Raw genomic sequence first — 21389 nt, 5'->3', positions numbered from 1 at the left:
ACCACTACTACACATTTAAATGTTAGCTTTAAGTGATTCACCGCCATCTGTTCAGTATTAAATAAAACAAGTAACTCGCCCCCTACAACAGTCACTTTGGGCTATACTATACTACATTGTATCTCAGCCTCATATGGTAAAGTAGAGTAAGACCCCCTGAGCTCTTCAGGTTATGTGGATGAAGAATGGACCCACTGTAGAGTGCCAACATTAACCCATTGAGACCTGAAGCCGATTCTACAAATGTCTTCTAAATCCCACAGTTCTCTGAAAAACGTATGTTTCTATATCAGTGGTTCTCAAACTTTTTCATGTCAAGGACCCCCAAAATGATATGTATTTGGCCGCGGACCCCCATCTCAAAATATGTTGTTCCAGGGACCCCCCAGAAACAAAAATTCGAGTTACAAATGTTCGCTTGAAAAGAATATATTCAAAGATTTGCACACATTTTCACGATTTAAAAAAAATAGCAGATCTACAAGTTCATAGCGCGGCGAGCTTGTATATCTGCTATTTTTGTGTAAAATAATGTTTTTTAGCTCAAATAAAAAAATGACAGATGCGTTCCAGGTCTTAATGGCTTAACAGAAAACAATATTTAGCTAATTTTATCAGATATTAACACGTTACTTTCTCAAGGGAGACGTGTTGGCTTCCACAATGATCAAATGTTTCTGCCCAACTGAAAATGAGTAGAAAATAAGTCAGACGCCAAGTAATTTCCCCACTTCCGTTTTCACCGACTTGCTCAGCAGATATACACATTTCAATGGTTGGATATCTTAACCCATTGATACCTGGAACGCATCTGTGTCACTTTAGATTTCTTTAGGCTATTCAAAAATAGCAGATATACAAGCTCATAGCGCGGCACTCGCCGCGCTATGTTTTTTTTCCAATTTTTTTTTAGGATTTAGAAGACATTTCTAGAATCTTCTCAGGTCTTAATGGGTTAAAAAAAATGCATTTTCATGAACACTGCGTCTTCATTGGTCGAATACACTTCTCGTCTGAACCGAAGAGCAATGACCGCTTCCTCCTCTCAACTTTTATACCGGGTGCGATTACAGACAGTGAGTCAATATAGCATTGTTAGTCGATTGTGGAAGAGATAAAGGGCTGGTTTTGGCTTGAGACTCGAAAGACCATAATAAACATGTAGGCATGGTAACTTCCCACTTCCCAGTGGATACCTGTGCAAGTCAGACATGGCAACCAATTTCTGTCAAAAAGAGCCAGAGAGTTAACTGTAACTGAATAAGAGTAGAAAAAAAAATGGAAACAGATTCAGGGGCAGTTCCTCATGACCTCCAAGTCCAAACCCATTCAATCCGGGAAAGCATCTGTCGTTTTAGTCTTGTTTTGGCTATTCAAAAATAGCAGATATACAAGCTCATAGCGCGGCACTCGGTGCCACGCTATGAGCTTTTATATCTGCTATTTTTTGAAAAATCGTGAAAAATGTGTACAAATATGTATTTTCCAGGGGACCCCAAGAAGCAAAGATTTGAGTTACAAATGTTTGCTTAAAAAATATGTGTATTCAAAGATTTGCACACATTTTCATGATTTTTTCAAAAATAGCAGATCTACAGCACTCGAGCTTGTATATCTGCTATTTTTGAATAGCCAAAGATTTTTTTTAAATGACACAGATGCGTTCCCTTCCTGGTCTTAATGGGTTAAAAAACCCACAGAGAGAGAGAGAGAGGGAGAGCACTTAACTTTAAAAAAATAAAGAAAACAAACTCGCTACTACAGCGAGACGTCAACAACATCCCCGTGCCAAGTTTACACGACTCTCTCCTCCTGACCCACTTATTCATCCATCCCACAGTGAGTGCATTGCATCGTGTTGAGCCTCAGCCACACCGCTGCCACTGGAAAACCAAACAAACAGATCACCTTTCACTCACCGTTTCTTTGAAAAAAAAAAAAAAAAAGGCTGAGTCATGGACTCTAGCCTGATTTAGTGGTGGAAAAAGTACTCAGATGTTTTAGTTAAGTAAAAGTGTCAATACTGCAATGTAGAAATACTCTGTTACAAGTAATAGTCCAGAATTCAAAGTTTACTTGAGTAAATGTACAAAAGTATTGGTATCAAAATGTACTTAAAGTACCAAAAGTAGAAGTACTAAAATGTTTGAAAATAGCAGATCTACAAGCTTGCGACGTGTTGTGAGCTTGTAGATCGGCTATTTTCAAATAGCCAAAGTATATAGGGCTGAAGTGGTTAATGTATGTTTTGTGATAATAATTTAAATTTGCAAAGTAACTAGAGTTTCCAAATAATTGCCTCTGAGATGTAGTGGAGTAGTAGTAGTAGTAAAGGTATTGAAAATAGGAAATACTTAAGTAAAGTAAAAAATCCTCAAAAGTGTACTTAAGTACAGTACTTGAGTAAATGTACTTAGTTACTTTACACAACTGTTTATACTTTGTGTCACAGCGTGAGACGTTGTGAGCTTGTAGATCTGCTATTTTCAAGCCTTGAACCCTCCCCCTTCCCTACTATAGGTCAATAATCACGTCAACCAATCCATGTCCTCTCCTCCGCTGCCGTCGCAGAACCGGCTATGCTTGATTCATCATCAAGTCCCATCAAGTTCTAAAGCACTAAATACTGTGACAGTGAAGCAGAATAAGTAGAAGACAAAGAAAAACAATGATCAAAGTCTATCAATTCTGACTGAATAGTGCAGGTTACACAGGTTTGTTTATCCCTATGGATGGCTTTTATCTTGGCACTGTAAAGCACTTTTGTAAACACTGTCTTGGAAAAGCGCTTTATAAATAAGGTTTATTATTGTTATGTTACGCAATAAGAGAGGTTTAACCCATTAAGACCTGAAGCCGTCTTCTAAATCCTAACAGTTTTCTGAAATAAAAAAAAAAAAAAAATCTATATCAGTGGTTCTCAATCTTTTTCATGTCAAGGACCCCCAAAATTAGTATGTATTTGGCCGCGGACCCCCAACTCAAAATATGTTGTTCCAGGGACCCCCCAGAAGCAAAGATTTGAGTTAAAAACGTTCCCTTTAAAAGAATATATACACCGGTATTCAAAGATTTGCACACAAAAAAAAAAAAATCACGATAACAAAAATAAATAGCCAAAGTATAAAATAATGGTTTAAGTGGTTACACAGAGGTGTTCCCGGTTTGAATGGGTTAACAAATAAATAAATAAAAAACAGATTGTAATTGTTCCTCCAAACCCAATCTGCAACTGCAAATGTACTGAGATGTTGAAACTAAGTCTAACAGCAACAGGAGGACAGCTTCAAGTTGGGTGTTCACACTTATGCTGAGGCTGTAAAAAAAAGGGTTTGCTGACGTTTTTGCAATGCCAGCAACAAAGCAGTGTGGGGGGTACAAACAAACAAGACCTGTATCTGTGAATTTACAGAGCTATATTAGGGAGGATCTAAACAGCTTTCTTTTTTTTTAACCACTCCCAACAAGTCAAATCTCTCCCAAGGACGAGGTCAAATAAAACCACAGAGATTGCATCTTGAGTGACCGCAATGTGAGCCTTCCAGCAGAGGCCTTGCTTGGAGCACCCGGGGCTCTGTGTTCCTCCATGTGGAATCTAACCGTCCCTGGGCCAAACGCTGCATTCCGCTACATTTTACAAGGACGTGACGAAGAGCCAGTGTTTAACACTTTTTTAAGAGCATTTGTAACTCAAATCTTTGCTTCTGGAGGTCCCTGGAACAATATATTTTGTTGTTCGCTTTAAAAAAAGATATACATTATTCAAAGATTTGCACACATTTTCAAGATTTTTCTAAAATAGCAGATCTACAAGCTTGTAGATCTGCTATTTTTGAATAGCCCAAAGACATCTAAAACGACAGAGATGCTTTCCCGGCTTGAACGGGTTAAAAATGTATGGTGGATTGCCCAAAGTAGCACACAGCATACATATTAACAATGACAAACATGGGGTGTCCTCCGTTCAGTTATTTTTTCCCCCCAATTTCTTTATCCCACGATTTTTGTAACCCATTTTTTCACCCAGTGCCAACTGCCTAAGCTGTAATCCTGGGCGCTACTCTTCCTCTGCCAGCCTGGGGAGAGCCCCGAACTGAGCTCATGCTTCCTCCAATGCATGAGGAGTGAGCAGGTCGCTTCTTATCATCTGACAGGGGGGGAGTTTCCCCGGTAGGACGTAGCGCGTGGAAGGAACACGTTCAGTTATAACCACCTCCCATCTCTTTATCCACAAAAATAAGCTAATGTCCGCAGATGTTTTTTGACTACCCCCCAAAAAAAGAGCGATAGCTCCATTCAGGATGATGGACAAACCTTACCTAACCCTGTAAGCGATGTAAACAAAAAATACTACCATACCATCCACAACTGGTTAAAGCCACGGCAAAATTAACAAACAATAAATCTTCGTTGTATGACAATGTCTCATCAAAAAGAGCAGATCTACATACCATCATCGTGGTGTAACGCTTTGTTATTTTGTAGATCTGTTCCTTGGTGCACAACAATGACGTCACACTACCACTATATAACTAAATGTTTATATGTATGTATTCTTTACACAATTTTGGAATTGAACTTAAATCAATGAATGACATTGAGCTTTAAAATCATAATTTCATGTTTTATTGAATAAATAAACCACTTTTTTATACTGTGAACTACTGTACGCCGCAGTATTTTGTTAGATACCGTACCGTATAACATATACGTGAATACCTCATCTTTCTGTCTGCTCTCATCTGGTGAAGCAACAAAACTAAATCCTGCCTAAAAAGAGTCAACAAGAGTTGAGCGAGTCTATTAGAGACCGGGGGTTATTACATGTTAGTTAAACCTTGTAAGGTAGCGCTCGGATCCAGAATGGCATAATGGCGAGGAGGATGAGTCATCAGCCAGCCACAGCGTGAAGGACAGAGAGTGGTGGGGGAGATGAGAGACAGAAGCAAAGATATAAAGAGCTAACAGAAATAGACAGAATGACACAGTCAAGAGAAAGCAAACAAATATACCAAAATAGACACAATGAGGAGAATCAAAGAGAGAGACAGAGACCGAGGTCTCGCTTCATCTCTATCCCAACCCAGCTCTCTATGGAGGTGGATTCAGATGTAATTTAAAAAAGGGCTGGGGGCGCTGTGGGGTCATCTAGGGAACCCGGGCCCTTTTATTAGACTAGAGGAGGTGCTGTTATCTCCACCATGTCAGGCTGGTAAGTGAGACTCGCAGCCATCTGGCCCCCGGGGTCTACCGTCCGTCCACACCTCCCCCTGTGCCAGTGTTCAGTATGCCATGCCATCCCAACAGCAACGACGACACACCAGGTGCCACCCACAATCACTACAGTCTAGGGCTGTCAACTTTCCTCAGAAATGATATTCGAATATTGGTCTTAAAAAAATTGCTGATATTCGAATATTATTATTATAAAAAAATATATGAATATTTTTTTCAAAAATTTTTTTTTGACAGAAACAGTACAAAAATCAATGTATCGAGTGCTCGGATCCAATAACACATATCTTTTGTTTGTTTTTATAACTTCATACATTGTTTTTTGTATTGTCCCTGTCAAATAAACATACAAAAACCCCCAAAAAAACAAGAGTTACTTTCATACTTACGGTAGTTGTGCGGCGACGTCAAAACACCGGAAAATGGACGATCTACAAGCTCACGTTCTGAGCTTGTAGATCGGCTATTTTCCGGCTTTAGACTTGCAGTTAAAAATGCCCCAAAGAATTTATAAATCAATCATAAAATCGGCTTCCTAAAATATTGATGTCCTCACAAGTATAGTAATACAAACGTGTGTGTACGTGTGTGTACGTGTGTACGTGTGTACGTGCGTGTGCGAGTGTGTGCGCGCGCGTGTGTGAGAGAGAGACTGTTTGTTCCCAGGCAGGATTAAGATTTGATGTCCGGTCTGCCCCTCAACCTCATAGCCAGCCAGTCCCACAAAAAACGCCACCAGCAGCTCACACACACACACACACACACAGACTTGATATCAAAATGCGGTTTCAAAGCAAGCCTCCACCCCGTCCCGCCCCCCAAATGATAATCCTCCTTTTTGGCATGTCATTCCTTAAATCTCCAGAGAGAAGCCTTTAGGGGGGGAATCACAGTGTTGTTGTGAGTGGATTTGTGGTGGTATAGGGGTGGGGCGGTTACAGGCATACAGCAACTCCCCAATTCAATATTCATGCAGAGAGAGGGAAAAGTGAGGATATAACTCACGCTATACAGTCCGTTTTCCAGTTGATAAGCGCCGGCAGGGAAACGTCCCTATCTCGGTCTCAGTACTCGCACTGGTTAAACTCCGTCGGTTGGGTCATTATCGTTATGGCCCGAGTTTATTGATCCTCACTGTGTGTTGTTTGCACTTTGAGTCAATTTGTCTTTCACAAACTCTCCCTCCCTCCCTCCCTCCCTCCCTCCCCGGTCCCTCCCTCCCTCCCCGGTCCCTGCTCAGTCACTGTCTGCTCCTCTTCCTGGGCGAGAGAGGATGCTGTGAGGGGAATTAAGTGCTGGTTAAACAGTGGTTTGGCTGAAGGACAACCTGACCTAGCCTGGTAAACCCCCTCCCTCCGGAAATCTCATTTGCATTTGATTTCAGGGAGGTCTGGGATTGCGCAGGGAGTAAGCATGCCCGAACACTGCGTGTTCGAACCAATCAGCGGCTGCTAGGGGCGGGATCATCCAATCACCTGCCTAGTAGCTTGAAAAAAAGAAAAACTGTCTGTCATCGATTCTGCGACCGGAGTCTCAGATGGGAAGTAGGCTGTGAAACAAATGTGTGTCGCAAGCTTCTTCCATTTGACGGTGTCAGGTTAAACCTGACCAACTATAAAGAGCTCTTATTTATAAGTAAAGCCTCATTTAACCCATTCAAACCGGGAACGCATCTCTGTAATTTTTAGATTTCTTTGGCTATTAAAAAAATAGCAGATCTGCTATTTTTGAAAAATCATAAACATTTGTGCAAATATAAAAATAAAAAAAATTAAGCGTTTGTAACTCAAATCTTTGCATCTGGGGAGTCCCTGGAACAAAATATTTTACAAATGTTCGCTTTAAAAGATATATATTCAAAGATTTGCACAAATGTTCACGATTTAAAAAAAATAGCAGATCTACAAGCTCATAGCGCAGCACTCTGTGCCGCGCTACGAGCTTGTATATCTGCTATTTTTGAATAGCCCAAAGAAATCTTAAAATGACACAAATGATGCTTTCCCCGTCTTAAAAGGGTTAAATACCTATGTATAATAACACAACGTGTGCGGACAACTTCTTAAGACAAATGGATCCAACCTTTTTGCATTGCAGAGCTGCGTAAACACAGAAAACTACAAACCAACTGACAAGCCTTTGGCATGATTCTGTGATGGACGGTGATGATGCGGTCAAGTAGGTTTCTGAGCACCCTAATAGGTTTAGCCTCATGGCATCAGTGACGGCCAGCACTGCTCAATCTAAGTCCATTAGTGCATCCGGTCGGCAGCAGCAGCACTGTGCCATCATTAACCGGTGACCTATTGGACCTCGTCATAACCTTTATTTCAACTCGGGAGTACAGTTGATGGGCAACTAAGCCCTCATTTTCAATGTAGCCGAGATACAGAACATAAATCAACAGGAATACATTTATATACATCAATATTAAAAAGGTAGTGTAAGTGATATTTTTTGGTTAAAACAAAAAGTATTTTGTTAAAAGGTTAAAATACTATATTCTGACTCTCCCTGTCTCTCCAGCTCTTTAATAAACAGAAAATACATTTTTCGGTAGGTGTCAAAATCTCAGCCAATCAGGAGAAAGTACCCATTTTAAGCTTAATTTGTATAGTGTTCCAGTTCCAATTTTGTCTGCTCATTTCTCAGTGTCATCAATTCCAATTTCACTTGTTTAATCTGTATCCTGATTGAGTTCTCTGTCCTGGTTGGATAAAATTGGAAATGAAACTGAAACTGAAACGAAAATGCATTTTCTGTTTTATGAAGAGCTGGAGAGACAAGGAGACTCCTTTTACTGAACAAACACTCTATAGCAATGAGAGATCAGAATATAGAGCTATTTAACACTTATTTTAACCAAAGCAAATCACTTACCCTACCTTTAAATAAGAGAATACAGAGAATACTCTACATATTCTTAGAACTAAAAACAGATAACAGAAATTAAATAAAGCAGTTAACAGTCTGGAACAAAAGTGTTGGAAACCATTGCCCTATATTGACCTGAAAGTAGGCTGCACTAGTCTTCCTGCTTTCGTGTATAGAGGGGCGGGTTTAAAATCAGCGCGGAGAGAATGCCCCTGATCCCATTGGTTCACCGATCTGTCCGTCAGCCCCCGCCCCCGTCAACACAACATTACGAGCGACGCCCACTGCACTCTGGTTGGTTGGGGGAAATGAAACACTTCCTATACCGGGTACACCGAAGACGCGCTGGTCCAGGCTTTTATTTTTTTAGCAAAACTAAACAATAAAAGCCTGGAGATCGAGGCTAACCTGAAAGCAACAAGCAAGGACGTTTACAGTTTAGCTCTCTCCCACTAATCTAGATGTCATACTGATATTGTTAAAGGTTTCATGACATTCAGTTTTACCACACATTAAAAGTCTTTGTCATGGTCCTTCAAACGTGTATAAAAAGTTCTAACAAATAATTCCACTCCAGTGATCCATGGCAGGTGTTTTTCTCTCACATTTCTAAAGCCTTTTCAACTGCAATGAAAAAATAAATCTTTGCCTGCGGGTGTCGCTGTTGAGGGATTTTGCCTGTCAATCATCGCCTCTGCTCTGATCAATGGCCTGTGACTTCACTGCCCAAGGGCCAAGCTCAGATTACTTTTCAGCCTAATTATTCAGAAAACCCCAGACCACAAAAAATCCACTGAATGTTCAAAGTTCAGATTTTTTGGGTGTAATTGAGGTCATAAAACCCCCCAAAAAACATTAAAGATAAAAAAAGTGAAAATGAATATCATAGAACCTTTAAGGTGTGTGTGTGTGTGTGTGTGTGTGTGTGTGTGTGTGTGTGTGTGTGTGTGTGTGTGTGTGTGTGTGTGTGTGTGTGTGTGTGTGTGTGTGTGTGTGTGTGTGTGTGTGTGTGTACTGGGGGGGGGGTGTTAGTTGTGTAGTGAGTGGGACACAAAAAAAAAGTAGTCACTTTTTGTTTCCCTGACAGGTGAACATAGCACCCCCATCCCCAAACGACGCCATAATACCCAACACAGAGGAGCCTTGCTTATCATCCACCCCACAGTGCATTATTGAAGTGCATACATGAAGTGAAAAACCCTGAGCTCCTGAGACGGAAATCAAAATACACTCATCAGACTTCTAACGCACTCCTTGTTAGACGAAGGAAGTGGAGCCCAAAGATGGCTAACATTTTGTCTCTCTCAGTGGGTTAGGTTCAACTTCATACATAGTGGCATTCAGAGGGATATATTTGCCACCCCTCTAGGTTTTTCCCAGTGCCCGTTTCCAACCGTATGACCCAGTCTCCTTCACTCTGAGAGCAACATCCGTCATCTCTCTTCACCTCCTCCTGTTGTCCTCCAGTCAGTGCATCACACAGGGATTTGGTCTAGTCCTGTTCCACTTTAACCCATATATATTATATTTATTTATTTATTTTTATATATATATATATATATATATATATATATATATATATATATATATATATATATATATATATATATATATATATATATATATATATATATATATATATATATATATATTCAAAGATTTGCACACCATCTTCACGACAATTTTTTTTCAAAAATAGCAGATCCACAAGCTCATAGCGCGGCACTCGGTGCCGCGCTATGAGCTTGTAGATCTGCTATTTTTGAATAGCCAAAGACATCTTAAAATGACACGGACGCGTTTCCCTTCCCGGTCTTAATGGGTTAATTATCACACAAAACACAGACACATAAGCAAAGGGCACGTGAAAGGCTCTTTTCAAGTCAGTTTCCCTCTCCAAACTCTTTTCATATGAATGTTATCCGTGGTCAAAATCTCAGATAATGGGGGGGGGAAATGTTTTAATCAAGTCTGATAAGCCTCTACAGGCTGGAGTGGAAGAGAAGTGGCTCATTTGCTGTGCTGCCTACATTTGATTAGCATAATAAACCCTTCACTTCATACCCTGTATTGTGTATGGTGTCTTAAACTCTTAAGAGGCCAAGAAAGTGTGGGCTGCTCGAGTGGTTTATCGTGATGCATTATGAAAATAATCAGCCCAGTAAAAACATGCATTATTCATTGAAAAGGTTTCGTGGCTCCAGGTTTTAGAATAAAATAAATTATTACTGAAGCTATATTCAAATATGATTATTTGCCACAAACTTGAAACAGCTGTATAATAGCCAAAATATTAGACATTAAAACAACAACAAATATTTACCATTTACAGCTTAAGGATTTGCTTAACGCTCTTAGCGACTTCTTAGCAAACTATAATGTCAATATAACAAGCGACATTCGCTGTCAAATGGTCCAAGCCAGGCAAACCACAACAGGCTCAGTGGTCTCAAGCTATGAAAATGTTTTATTAAACATATTGGTCTTTCATTCCACTTTATATACTGCATATGAAAATGAAAACCAACTAATTGGTTACAGGCATCATTTATCAATGTGCCTGTATGCACTTTGTGCCGTTATATTGTGTATTGAATGTATTCATTTATTATTGATAACATTTTTATGTATGTCTCTCCTTTTTGTGTTTTATCCTTTTGACAGATATGTATACAAATATGGTCCTAAAAGATTTTTTTTATGAAAACATCAATCAATCAAACCGATTAAAGCTACAATTCTGGACTTACTTATTTTAATGAACCAAACTTTATTTTAACCAATCTGTATGTCAGTCCGGGTTTAGATCTGATCATTTCCACTCACACTAGGGCTGTCAACTTTTCTCAGAAATGATATTCGAATATTGGTCTTAAAAATTGGCAGATATTCGAAAACATTTTGACAGAAACAATAAAAAAAACGGTATCAAGTGCTCGGATCCAATAAAACATATCTTTTGTTTGTTTTTACAACTTGATACATAGTTTTTTGTATTGTCCCTGTTAAATAAACATAAAAAAATATATATATTTTCTTCTTTTTTTATCGAATATTAATTTTCATATTCGAATATACATATTTTCCCCATATTCGAGGAATATTCGAATATTTATTCACCAGCCCTAACACATACATGAACACAAACGAGGGACACTCTGCCGCCGGCAGCTCCGCGGCACAAAAAAAACCTCCCATAACCATTGTCTTCATTGCACATGGCCAGCATAGCATTCTGACTAAACACTCCATGTCATACATGTGTTTAGTAATGTACTTTTGCGTTCTATCGTTAAATAAAACCATATTTACCAGTCTGTGATCCTCCTGTCGGCAGAATAGACAGTGTACACATGATCTACAGTAAAGAAGGGAGCTACTGTCGGTGTCCAAGGCACTACGCACACACTTTCTTTTTTTTTGTACATGTATTTGTACTCTGTCAACAAGTCAACTTATCAGGCAGCCCACTGAAACAGCTTTGGACAAATATTTGGTTAAGATAAGAGCGTGTTGTGATTGTAGGCCATGCTTCAGGTGAATTATCTTATCTTTATCTTTCCACCTCATCCATTCGCTGCACAGTAACTACAACGACTTTGTGGATAGATAAGTAGTAACTAACCTACCTCAAATAGGATAAGCCTAAGCCTAAGCGTAGTGGACGTGCAGGCCTGCCACTGCATTGCTTAAGGAGGACAAAACATCTGAGGCACCTTTTCATTGGACTGGTTGAGTTACTTGTTGGGAATGACCAGGTTCAAAATAATTTAGCTACTTTTTTTCTTCTTTTTTTACAAAAGAAAGAAGAAAGATCGACAATACAGTAGCTGATCTACAAGCTTACAACATGTTTTTCAAAGTATAAAATAATCCATTTCATCTGCCCCTCTCTGCCCCCCCCCCCCTAGCCTGGTATGGCCTCGTAAATGCAGGTTCCACACAGAGATTCCAGACTAATATCTACGCAGTGATATTAGTCTGGAATCTCTGTGTGGAACCTGCATTTACGAGGGGCAAATTCGAAAAAATGCCTCCGGTGATAAACCTGCCCCCATATTTGCATACTGGGCCCTGATTGGTCCCTCACAACTTCGGAGGGAGAGAAATCCAAGCTCTATTTAGCTCTATGCACAGCCGCCATATTGGAGAGAAATTGGGCCTCTTCTTTACTTCCTTCACAGGTGTTACCAATGATACTAATGAAGGCTCTGTTCCATTCTGGTCAAAACAGAGTCAGGGTGCAGATATTGTTGCATGTTGGCTCACTGGAAACACTCTGCTACACCAGTGGGTCTCTAAGTGTGGTCGAGGGACCTTCATGGTTCCTTGAGGGGGTTTCAAAGGGTCCATTCCGTTCACAATTTGTACACTCAAGAGTTATGGGGGTCTTTGAAATAAAAAAGTTTGAGCACCACTATGCTACATGAAATGGAACAGAGCCTTCATTAGTATCATTGGTAACACCTGTTAACCCATTAAGACCTGAAGAAGCATCTGTGTCATTTTTAGATTTGAGCAAAAAAGCATTATTTTACACCTTTGGCTATTCAAAAATAGCAGATATACAAGCTCATAGCGCGGCACCGAGTGCCACGCTATGAGCTTGTAGATCTGCTATTTTTTTTAAATCGTGAAAATGTGTGCAAATCTTTGAATATATATTCTTTTAAAGCGAACATTTATTACTCAAATCTTTGCTTCTGGGGGTCCCTGGAACAAAATATTTTGAGATGGGTATCTGCGGCCAAATACATATACATTTTGGGGTCCTTGACATGAAAAAGTTTGAGAACCACTGACATAGTAACACAAGTTTTTTTCAAAAATGTATGGAAGGGGCCCAATTTCTTTCCAATATGGCCGCTGTGCATAGAGCCTATTGAGAGGGGCCAGACCTAATCTGCCACGGGCATTTTTTTGTTTGTTGCAATGGCAGATTCGTCTGGAACCAGGCTAAACCTCCCCGAGTCTCAGGTTGGCTAGTTTACTGCAAGAAGGGCCCATCCACATGTCCGACTGAAATCTAGCCTAAAAAAGGACACTGCTGTCCTCTACCAGAAGGTGTTCAATGTTTCAGTCTTTTGAGTCAAGTTATATGCCATTGGAAGCATCCACAACTGTGGTGAAATCACAGTTAAAATGTGCTAAACTTCGCAGACCTTTCAACCTTATAAGATCTCAGAGCCTGAGGATGTGAATATGGGGATGTGGGAATAGTTACTTTGGTTGCAAGGGCATAAAAGCGAAGAAAAAGAAAACATGAAATAGAAATTTAAAACCGTGTTCACACAGTGGGAGAAGACCTTTTAAATTGATATTGGGACATTAATTAAGTGATTATAAGTGGGACTTGTACGGATCCACTGCGTCAACATACCAAATTTGGCCTCTGTTGACCTTTATCTAACAAACATACCAAAAACACAAATTGTGTCCCAAACATGCTGGTATGCAAGCATTTGTGACCGCTCTATTTCAGGACCAGTCAAGCAAAAGCAAAAACTTAAAAGAGTCTCACAGGACATGGCAACTAATAATCATATCGCAGTAAAATCCTAACTTAAGATACCGGTTGCTGACATTGGTTGTCACAACTTGTCAGCGAGGCTGACTGTTGTGGTTGTGGCACATTTCAGAAGTGCTTGATGTTACCCATGTTTATCTCAGGTGAACAGACTGAAGCGCTGATGATAATTGATTTACCCATCCAGAATAGCTAGTTACCCTGCAGATATTTCACATGTAGGCCTGTCACAGTTATTACATCATCGACCAATGTAAATTATTTGAGATAATCGCAATAATTTTTGTCTATAATCGTCATAATCGTTTCCATGTTGAGAAAGGTTCATTCATACATTTTGAAACATCTTCAGAAACAGTGGAAATAGACTAGATGTACAAGTGCGTCGAGACGCGTTGTGAGCTTGTAGATCGTCTATTATTTCCTTTTGTATAAAACTAGAAGTTCTGCCCGCTACGCGGGCAGAATTCTAGTACCCCCCCCCTAACCCCGCCAAAGAAAATGTTGTTTGGGGGTACAAAATCATGGGATAAACAAAAAAACAAAAAAACAAAAAACCCAGAGGGTGCCCCCCCCCCCCTTGGGGGTCCCTGGAGACAGGCCATGACCTACAGACACGGCGAAGGAAAACTGTGAAGCCAGCCACAGCCAGCATGCAAGATGTTGCACATGAACTCAGCAGCCGCACTGAGGCGCTCCAACACAAACACTCTGACATTAAGCTTCACACAACAAACATCAGCGGCAAACATTCACCACAATGACAAATAAATTACGTCCGCGGGAAAATAAGCGAGGGCTTGCTTATTTTGTCTTTCCCTCTCTTCCTCTCTCTCTCTCTCTCCGTCTCTCTGTCTCTGTGTCAGCGAAAATTATGTCGCACTGTTTAGCTGGCTATTCTCTCTCTCCCACCCTCCCTCCCTCTCTCTCCCTGTGTGTGTGTGTGTGTGTGTGTGTGTGTGTGTGTGTGTGTGTGTGTGGGGGGCGGGGGGGACAGCCATGACGCAACGGGACTTTTGAGATGGCTGTTGGCAAAATAGGTTGACTTATTCGGATACATGCGTGTGACTGTTCGCCCCTGACGGTTCTCTGAATTTTTATTTTTAAATAGGCTCTGTCATGATTAATTGACCACACATATGAAGTGAAACAACTAAATTCTATCCAAACGATATGTTATAAGTGAATTCCGTGCCTCAAAGCAGTAGTTTGAGAGCGTTTAATAAGCGAAAATAAGAAGTGAAGGCACTCGGACAACCAACAATGGCTGCCGTTCGTATTTTTTCAGGCTGCGAACTCGCCACCTGATTGGCCAGCTTTTGCTGTCAATCACAGAACGATGAGCGACGTTGCCATGTCCAGGTTTTGTAAGCGTGAAGTGGGTGTAAATTGGTTAGAGAAAGTGCGTCGACGCATGCGCAGTGCGCAGCTTTGTGTTTTTTCATGAAGCTGGTTGCTTGTTGCTCGCGCACGATCTGGCAACAGCGGTGCATACGCATGCGCAGTGCGCAGTTTTGTGGGGACATTTTCCCGTTTTGCCCTTTCAGCCACTTTGCGGATTGTAAGGTAGATATTAAATATGCCGTATTTTGGCCATAATACATCATTTATTTTGATTCTCGGTATTGACCATTGTCAGTAATTTCTTTGTGTATTGAATTCTTTTTATGTCATATCTGACCTGTGCAACTTTTGTTTACAAGGCCTAAAAGCCACACAAATAAATGTGAATCTTCTGCTATCTCACGATTCGATTCCGATTCTTGGGGTCACGATTCCGTTTTTTTCAAAACAAACGATTCTCGATTCAAAACTTTTTTTTCAGATTAAAAAACTATTAAAAAAAATAAAACGATTCTCGATTATTATTATTATCATTTTTTTCTCAAAAATCATTTCCTTTTTTTTGAGAATCGATTCTGAATCGTCCAACATGAGAATCGCGATTCGTATTCGAATAGATTTTTTCCCCACACCCCTAATTATTTGTATGACAATTTATCATTAAGTAAAACTTTGTACTTTGTCACATGTATTCATTTCTGCATGGTTAGAAACAAATGTTTCAGCTCAAAGAGTTGGTATTGGAAGCTCTCCAGCGCTGACAGAACAGCTGCTGTCCCCTCTCATGTTACACACACACACACACACACACACACACACTCCGCATGACATCAGGACAGCTCAGGCCAGTGGAGCTCCACTGAATTGAACGACATGCTGCCCTAAACAAAAACAGACTTTCTGCAATTCTTTTCCCCCATGGTCAGCATTCCAGATGATGTTTTTGCCAGTCCCATGCCCTCGGATCACTGCACAGCAATTGTCAGAGGCACAAAAAAGGGGGAAGTGGAGGACAGAGAGTGAGTGACGTAACCCCGGGCGCTCTGAATGAAAAGAGACTGTCTATGTTTGGTGTCTGTGTGGGAGAGAGAGAGAGAGAGAGAGAGGGGCTGAAAAAGAAAGAAAAACTTTTTCAAATCAGGCCTTTCAATGCCTTCAATGTGCTTTCACTCGAACACTCTGCCCTTGTCATGAATGTGGTTTGATTCTCTCTTCAGGAAGCATGCTTGGACATAATGCTTTGCGTATGGTACAAGCCTATTTTTTTTTCATAGAAAAGCACCCTTTCGCTCCAGTAAAAGCCCATGCTGCTGACAAAAAGCCACCAGCACTTTGTTCACTCATAACGCTACTAGTACCTGGCCGTGTCCAGATGCATAATTGAGTCCAAATAAAGTATGCGCTTGTTTAAAAGCTACTTCCCCTGAATATTTCATTCCCCTACGAGACGAGTTCCAGCGGACGGACAGTCTGTTCGTGTTTATGACTGGGTCCACCTCATTCACTTTTTGTTCACATTTATTTCTTTTCTTTTTTCCTTCCCAGCCTGCAGCACTTCAGACTGATATGATACAGCAGTGGAAGTTGAAGAGACACATTTTAAAGGAGTAGTTCACCCAAAAAATTACGTATTTTCTATCAATTAAACACCCCATGAAGCATTGAATTCATGGAGACGTTTTTTACGTTTGTTGCATTCCTAAGCCAACAATTGATTACCAGTGGAAAGATGCTGATGTATCCGGTAGGAGACTCAAACTTCTCAAAGTAGACTCTTTGAGTCTCCTACCGGAGAGACCGCCAAATTATTGGCTCAGAAATGCGACAAAAACTAAAAAATCTCCATGAATTCAATGCTCGTGTTGCAGTGTAATTGATAGAAAATAAGTCATTTTTTGGTTGAACTACTCCTTTAAAGGTTGATCATTTTGGAGCTGTTCAATATATATATATGTTTAACTCAATCTACACCGGTAATGAAGAACAATCTGCGAGATTGAAGGGGTCAGTCTTATCAACAGCAAGACTACCCCGCCCCCCTCACACACACACACCAATCACTTTGCCAAAAATAGCCGATCTACAAGCTCACAGCACGATGTGTTGGGACGCTATGGTTCATGTGATTAAAGGACATTTCTGTGAGTGCTGGTGATCTTTCCGTTTACATGAAGGCTTACTACATGCATAAGCTACTCCAGAGACCACCGAATATCTGGTTTTATCTGTGCCAGATGGCCATATGTTGGTTGGGATTTCTATTCTCTGGATGAAATCTCCTCAAGCCCAGGGGTTAAAGAGGAGGAAGCCATTCATTTGACATCCCTGGCTTCACCCTGTTCACATTTGACTTACACAACAGATGTTTTAGGATATGAAATGTCCACCGTCATTGGTGGCAAATGAACTTAGAGTCAACTTTAGTTCCCCATCAGAAAATAAAACATGAGGTTTAATACGATGGCCCCAGAGGATTCTGGGCATGTCATAATAGGCATAAACTATGGTGAAATTAGGTACCATGCCCAGGGTCATGGTTTAACCCATTAACTCTCTCAGTGCCACGCCCCGACATATCCCGAGTTTTTCCCGAGTACCCTCAGTGCCAGCACGAGAAATCCCGAGTTTTTACTTTTGACTGTGGTCGCGTTATTCTGTTTATTTTTCATGATCACTTTCGCTTCCTGACTCCTTCAGACTGACCCGGAGCCGGATGTAAAAAAAAATATTCATTTCCGAGTCACGTTGTTTTTCTCCGGTGATTTTCGGCCAGAATAGGGAAAGTCACGGTTTTTCACACGGTATAAAAAGCGAACGGAGAGGTCCACGTCTACTCTCTTTGGTCTGGGTGACGATCAGTCATCGTAGTCGTGTATCGCATCGTAATTTAGCGCGATCAACGATTGTCGAAAATGTCAACATCCGGTTCTGACCGGATATGACGTGAGCCTGTTTGGGAGGGGGCGAGTGAGCCAGCGAGATCATCAATGTGTCGATTTGTTGCTCTCTACTGGTAGAACTGTATTATGGGTTTAAAACCCCAATCAGATCATTTATTTGAATGAAAAATTACAAAATAAAAAATAAAAAAAAACGCAAATTCCTGGCAGTTTGGGAGTACTTTATGAAAATACTCTTGGCACTGAAAGAGTTAAGACCTGAGGCGATTCTTTAAAAAAAAAACTAAATCCTAACAGTTTTTTGGAGAAAAAAAAAACGTTTTATTTTTTCAAGATTTTTCAAAAATAGCAGATCTACAAGCTCATAGCGCGGCACCGGCTATGAGCTTGTATATCTGCTATTTTTGAATAGCCAAAGAAATCTAAAGTGACACAGATGCGTTCCAGGTCTTAAAGGGTTAACCCAACACATTGAATGCCAGAGTTATTTCATATTTTTTAGCTGTTGAATGCCAGAGGTTTTTCATTGTGAAAACAAAAGTACTCAGGAGCCGAGATACAGCATTTTTAAGTTTTAAGTTAACAAGGAAGTGGATGGGAGTCTAAATCTTCTGTGAGTCATATCTCCTTGGTTGGCTTTTTTTTTTTTTAAACGTCTCAAGACGTTCTTGGCACACAAGTGATGGATTCAAAAGAACGGATCGATGCGTTCTTGGCACTGTATGTGTTAAGACCTGGAACGCATCTGTGTCATTTTTTTATTTGATCTAAAAAGCATTATTTTACACTTTGGCTATTCAAAAATAGCAGATATGCAAGTTCATAGCGCGGCACCGAATATCTTTGAATATATATATTTTTAAAGCGAACATTTTTAACTCCGTTAACTTCTGGGGGTCCCTGGAACAAAATATTTTGAGATGGGGGTCCACGGCCAAATACATAAAAAAAAAAGAACTGTTAGGATTTAGAAAACATTCGTAGAATCCCCAGAACCAAATATTTGAGTTACAAATGTTCGCTTTAAAAATATATATACTGTATATTCAAAGATTTGCACACATTTTCACGTTTTTCTTTTTTTTTAAATAGCAGATCTACAAGCTTGTATATCTGCTATTTTTGAATAGCCAAAGAAATCTAAAAATAACACACGGATGCGTTCCCGGTCTTAATGGGTTAAAGTTCAAGAAATATAGCGATAGTCTTAAACACAACATCTTGGTCCCACTTAGTGCTAATAATAATAACGTCTCCCTAGCTATTGTCTTAGAGCTCTTATGACACAAAATCAACACAAATGGCCCCTGCCCATGTATGGACGAAACAGGTACAAAGCCTCATGTAAGCCCCGACCCCTTGGGTCTGGCAAAAACATATACCGGTATTCAAAGATTTGCAAAAAAAATACGATTTTTCAAAAAATTGCAGATCCACAAGCTCATAGCGCGAGCTTGTATATCTGCTATTTTTGAACAGCCAAAGTATAAAAATAATTGTTAAAGTGGTTACACAGATGCGTTCCCGCCGGTCTTAATGGGTTAAGACAGCTTGTCTGTGCAACAACAGCAAACCGTCTCTGCACCTTGCCTTACTGGAGGAACAACAAGCTCATCACAAAGACCACAGTCTACCTTAATATAAGCCGTCTGACCTACTGACAAAGCAAAGCCTGTCAACACCATGGAACCTTGAACAACCTAGTCCCATGTTTCAAGCTGTACTAGCGCCTGACTGTTTTATAGCGTTAACGTTCTAGTTTAGCCTAACATCCAAACATGAAAGATATCATCGCGATCAACGGGCAGAAGCCTTACATCTCCATATTTCATGTTTTTTCATAAATTAATTCCCTATGTTATACTTTACCATTTGCCAATATCACGCAAAATTAGAGAAGAGAACAAATCCGATCTACAAAATCAGAAAACAATTTCTTGCTATTTTTGAAAAATTCTGAAAGATTTGGAAAGTAAAATAGGGACACCAGGTGGCTAAGTCTGTCTGTTTTATAAATATTTAACCAATGAAAAGTAACAAGAGCTTGTGACTAAATAATAACTAGATTGGATCCATTGGGACACGTGTTCCTTTTCCCCCATTTTCTGAGAAGTAGAGATTTGGACTAGCTTATGAGCATGAATAGATAAAAAATAGCAAAAATAGCATATCTATTGTATGTTGAAAAGCAGTATTAATAGATAAGAGGGCTTATATAAGCCAGCTGTTATTGTGCTCATCCTTTCAGAAACCACTGAAGACGATGATTCATCTTAAAAGCCCTGTGAATGACATGCCAAGTGATGAGAACGCAATGCAAGAAGTGGATAAGAAGGACAAGCACACCAAAAGTGAACTGAACCTTTTTTTAACAAATTTCTTTTTTCACTTTCTCCTTTTTTGTTAAATTTAACTTATCCCTATTTAAAACTGCCTTATTTAACTCATTTCTGACAACAGTGTAGACATTCCCAAGTCATTTTTAGTAGAGTCTGTGAGTACCTGTACGACTATTTTTTGATATACAGAGACAATGTGGAGGGGGAAAAAGAAAAAAAAGAGGGATATAATTGTTCATGCATATATGCACCTGTACCTTTGTAACTTATTTTTGCATAATCGTCATAATCGTCATAATCAATTCCATGTTAAAAAATGTCATATATTTTCAAAAATAGTGGAAATACATACATTTTCAACTACAGAAACAATTAAATCGTTAATTTATTTGCAATTATTTGAGTGATAATTAATCGTCAACTTAAATTTGTAATCGTGACAGCCCTAACTCTCATAAAATCATGGTGGCCCCATTTTAGCAGCCAACTTGTTTGTGATCCTAGAAAATAAGCTCCGATACATATAAGACATAAGAGAATATAAATGATCCCTGAGGTAAAAGTAGGTGCCATAGCAACAACATCCGTAGGAATGAAACACAGGAGAGGTACAGCTAGCTAAGAGTAAGTAAGTCAAGAAACAAACCAAGACAGATAAGAATGAAACCTTAAATGAGGTCAGCAATCCCAAAAGAACACAACAGACAGTGCAGGTCTGTTTGTTGCTTGGGTGGGTACCTGCCCTAATGACAGATTAAGGTGACCTGTATAATCCTTGTGACCTGCTGTGACAGTCTTAGCCTGTGTAAAGCTGGGTCTTGCCTTAATGTGATTAAACATGCACAGACATTTATTTTACTTCTATGATTTGCCTGTCATGCAATACATATATGGTGCTTCTAATCTGCAATCGTGTAGATTACATTTACCCTCCAATCCTCATCTAATCAGCTTTCTTCATCATGCAAAGATTCTAAGAAGATTAGTATTACATACAGTGGCATCTAGCGCAAGGACGTTCATTCATAACCACATTCAAAGTAGGTTTGCATCTTTATTATTGCCTCCATATATAGAGCCTGACCGATGCCAGATTCGTCCGAAGTAATTCCGAGATTCCTGAACTCCAGATTAACGCTTTAAAGTGAAACATCTTTACATTAATTTCAA

General features: G+C 39.9%; 1 protein-coding gene across 3 annotated transcripts in view; it reads right to left on the bottom strand.

Moving 5' to 3' along the window:
- LOC308099788 (phosphofurin acidic cluster sorting protein 2-like) overlaps window positions 1-21389 on the bottom strand; it is a 105609-nt gene that overhangs the window by 68488 nt on the left and 15732 nt on the right. The window lies entirely within an intron of this gene.

The sequence above is a fragment of the Gymnoscopelus braueri genome (assembly GCF_963280865.1).
Source record: "Gymnoscopelus braueri genome assembly, chromosome: 14".
Classification (NCBI taxonomy): domain Eukaryota; kingdom Metazoa; phylum Chordata; class Actinopteri; order Myctophiformes; family Myctophidae; genus Gymnoscopelus; species Gymnoscopelus braueri.
Note: the sequence above shows the minus strand (reverse complement) of the source record. Positions and strands in the feature narration are given on the sequence as shown.